Source organism: Microtus ochrogaster, linkage group LG5 (genome assembly GCF_000317375.1).
Source record: "Microtus ochrogaster isolate Prairie Vole_2 linkage group LG5, MicOch1.0, whole genome shotgun sequence".
NCBI classification, from domain to species: domain Eukaryota; kingdom Metazoa; phylum Chordata; class Mammalia; order Rodentia; family Cricetidae; genus Microtus; species Microtus ochrogaster.
In genome coordinates this window covers 41789953-41794181 of record NC_022031.1, presented here as the reverse complement: position 1 = coordinate 41794181, position 4229 = coordinate 41789953, and the positions used below count along the sequence as shown (strand labels likewise).

Genomic DNA, 4229 nt, shown 5'->3' with positions numbered 1-4229 from the left:
AAGGAGAAGGAGAAGGAGAAGAAGAAGAAGAAGAAGAAGAAGAAGAAGAAGAAGAAGAAGAAGAAGAAGAAGAAGAAGAAGAAGAAGAATTATTTTAGGTTGAGACACTTTAAACATAGACTTAAATAGGAGGGGTAGAAGAAAGAGAATTCAGAAGGAAATACAAGGCACACCTGAGGTCCCGTGAGGAGAGAGTTACGATGAGTTATGCACTCCCACGTGCAGGCCCGGGCTCCTCTAAGGACAGAAGTAACTGTCTTAGCAATAATTCTGTATACCATTTTGGTGACTCTTGAGGTGCATCTCAAAAGGTTGCTAAGAAACAGTATTTTATTTTCTTCCCTTCTCTTTTGATAAGTGAGATAAGTGAGCTCTGGAGACATCAGAGGTGGAATTATAACCTGACAGGGCAAAACCGGGAGCCAAGAGGGGGGTTAGTACGCGTCCTGGCCTTGTAAATGAGTCTTCTAGTGAGCGTCCTAGGAAATCACAGGTCTGCATCTGGGAAAGCGGAAAGGCCTTAAGCAGTTGCTGTCTGAGCTGCAACTCTTGCCTCGCTGCAGGAGAGGTCAGCTGGGTTCTAGGATGAAGGCTCCTCTCTACTTAAATCTCCAGTCCCCCTTCCCCTACCCACCCTGACTCCCCTACTCCCTTCGCTGCTGTAAGCCACCACAGTAAGTCACAGAAGGCTGGTGGTCAATGGGATGTCACCCAGAATCCCTTACTCCCCACTTCCTGCCCAGGCCCTTCACAACTGGATATCTTGGGTTGGGTTACTCAAACCAGCCCTGAAGGCAAGGGCTGCCTACAGGAAATGAGTCAGGAAGTTGTCTCCGGAACCAAAGTCAAAAGGGACTGAGAGAAGCAAGACCAGCTCCGCAATTAGATCGGTCTCTTCCTTGGTCACGGCACCACCACTGACAATCACTTCCTAAGGCAAAGCTTCCCTGGAGTGAGATTCGCTGCTCAGGGAGGTACTTACACAAGACACGGTGAGGCACCCCTGGAGACCCAACTGCCATTGAAGAGACTGAGGCAGGAGGACCTCTTGAGACCTGGAATTTGAGACCTGCCTGGGCAACAGAGTGAGAGCCAATTTAAAATAAAGAATGCTTGTCATAGGTTAGGTCAAATATTGTGTTCTGAGCTGGCCATCTTGTAACACGGAGGGTAGCTTCTAAAGAGGCCTTCTTGAAAATCTTCTCACGGACGAGAGGCCTTCCTCGGCTGGACCAACGGCCCTGTGAGTAGTTGGCAATGATGCAGAGAACAGTAAAGGAGAAGTCACTGGGCACACTGGGTCACATGACACAGTTTCCACAGAGGGGTTTCTCCGAGCTCTGGGCCTCCTCTCTGGTACAGACAGACCATCAGGAGTCAACCACTATCGGTATATCATCCACACCGTCTATCACAATCAAAAACCATCCCTATTAAGGATAAACCACCCTCTTGTGGGGAGGCAGAGCACACTGTGGGGGCTCATGAGGTTTGTGGGTCTGTCATCCGGGATGACCCTTCTGGGAGGATGAGGCTACCTGGTTAACTCCTTGCCAAGTGATGTCACTTGGGAGTTGAAAATCTCTTCCCAAGTGTTGACAGCTTCCTGGCCTCTCTGATCTTTTTCTTTCAACTCTCTGCTATTAAAAGTATTTAAATGAAAATGACCACTGCCGCCCCCTGCATGCCTGTGTCCTATCAGGAGCCATCCCCTGAGTGCCTGTGTCCTATCAGGAGCCGCCCCCTGCATGCCTGTGTCCTATCAGGAGCCGCCCACTGAGTGCCTGTGTCCTATCAGAAGCCTCCCTCTGAGTGCCTGTGTCCTATCAGGAGCTAGAAGGGGCTGTAATTTAGGGATAGTGTCCGGAATGTCGCCTCGGAGGAGATGGAGCCTGGCTTGTGAGACTCTGATCTTGCTCTCCTACCTCTGTGTTTCCTGAGACATTAAAAGGGAGGGGAGAGTTCCTGCTAATAAAATCAGCTATTGCTGGTTAACTAAAACATGGCAAATCTTACTTTAAAATGAAGTACTTAGTTTTGTTTAAAAAGAAAACAGGAGAATGAAAAGATGGGGCCGAAGTGAAGGGAACCTGCCGAGGACCTGAGTTCAGTTCCCAGGCTTCGGGAGGCTCACAGCCACTTAGAACTCCAGCTCCAGGGGATCTTATGCCCTCTTCTGACCCCTGTGAGCACCTGCACTAATGTACACGGGCGGATGGACCACACACACTCGCGCATAATTTGAAAGAAACAAATCTTTTCAAAAGGAAAAAACAGAAGACAATACTAAAAAAAAAAAAATCAGAGGGAGAATCTTTTTTCCGCCCCTGCCCCTGTTCCACCGGTTTCATCTGGACAAGGACACCCTCCCACGCACGTTTTAACGGCACTAGAATCTGTAGAACATCCGCACTGTAGACCTAAACGCCTTTGGAATTCTTCAGATCCTGGCAAGAGATCAGTAAAGAATTTAGGGCTCTGCCCTTGGGGGATTTTTTTTTTTCCCATTTTCTCCTTGTGGAGAGCTGTTTGCATGTTTCCCACCCAGGTAAAGTGGTCCATTTGCATAAACATGATCCTTTTGGAAGGTGTTCTGAGATTTCCAATCATCCCTAGAAATAAAATCACAGCTCCTGTCTCACCTTCCGTTGAAGTGTTTTCACACTTTAGGGAATTGCTTACTGCCACCTGAATGTGGAATTGGGGTGGGTGTTCACTTTCAAACTGGTGCCGCTCACAGCTGTCTTCAGGACGTCAAAAAGGTGTCAAAGTGGCATGGGAAGGTGTTTTTTTTTTTTTTTGGTTTTTCGAGACAGGGTTTCTCTGTGGCTTTTGGAGCCTGTCCTGGAACTAGCTCTGTAGACCAGGCTGGTCTAGAACTCACAGAGATCCGCCTGCCTCTGCCTCCCGAGTGCTGGGATTAAAGGCGTGCGCCACCATCGCCCAGCTTGGGAAGGTGTTTCTGAGAACACATTGCGGGATCCTCTTTGCTCTCCAAGCCATGGGGCCCCACCCCGTGGATTTCCCCGACGGAAGATGCTCCCAGGACCTTCTCCTGAGAATGGAGTGGATGCTCAGTACCGTTGCCCTGGCAGGGCAGGTGCATCGCAGGGAGAGGGAAGCAGGGTACCATGAAAACAGCTTCCTTCCTGAATTTCACCATAACAGCAAGAGGAGGAGGCATGTGTTTTTGGAGCTGAAGCAACACTAGTGAAATAGCATGGGTCTTAATGAAATACGGTCGGGGATGTAGCTCAGTGGTAGAACACTTGCCTTGTAGCCACCAGGTCCTGCGTTTGATCCTCGGCAACTTCTAAACAAATAAAATGAAACTGGGATTGGATTCCAGCCTCATTTACAACAACCTTGCAATCAGCACATTAGCCTTTCTCAATTTCTTTTCTTTACACACTTCCCCACGCACACACGCACAGACATGTTTGTGCACGTGTGCATGTGTGTGTGTGTGTTCATATGTGTGTGCCTGAGGAAGCTGGGGCAGTCTTAGGTATTGGTCCTCACAGTTCACCTTGTTTGAGGCAGGATCTCTTTGTTCTTCACGAGATCAGATGCCCCAGTGGCTCCCAGCTTCGCCTTCTGTTCCAACATAACAGCACAGGGGTTACAGATGAACTCCCAATTTTTTGCACAGATTCTAAAGAATCAAACTCAGGTCCTCACAGTGCTTTATCCACTGAGCCATTTCCCCACCTTAGTCTCAGTTTCTTGATCTGTAAATTGGACATCACCCACACCACCTAAGCTAGTTGTCAAGCTGCAGTGACAGGCTGCGTGTCAGTTTCTCCTCGTCGGTTTCCTTCCATGGTTACAGAATTCTAGCAAGGACCACAGGTGGGCAAAAAGAACTGATGTGGCTTCTCTAATCCCTAGTGTTCTCAGCCAAGCATGTGGGAACCATCAAGGCAGATGCTGGAGATGACAGCAATCTTTAGCCCCCAAGTCCCTAATGAGAGGCGCTCAGCTGCCTGTGACAGTAGTCAGGTCTTGCTGGATGGAGATGCTTAATTTCGAGCTGCATCATAGCCCAGTTATAATTGGGGCTGACATCATCGCAGGATGAGTTTTCCAAAACATTCTCCATCCTTAGTATTAAACCACACACACTGATCTATAGGTAGATAGATAGATGGGTGGATGGATAGACAGATAGATAGATAGATAGATAGATAGATAGATAGATAGATAGATAGATAGATAGATACATAGAT

The 4229-nt window shown here is 48.2% G+C and overlaps 1 protein-coding gene across 1 annotated transcript in view; it reads left to right on the top strand.

The window, feature by feature from the left end:
- The window catches only part of Gabbr2 (gamma-aminobutyric acid type B receptor subunit 2), a 344134-nt gene that overhangs the window by 254362 nt on the left and 85543 nt on the right, over positions 1 to 4229 (top strand). The window lies entirely within an intron of this gene.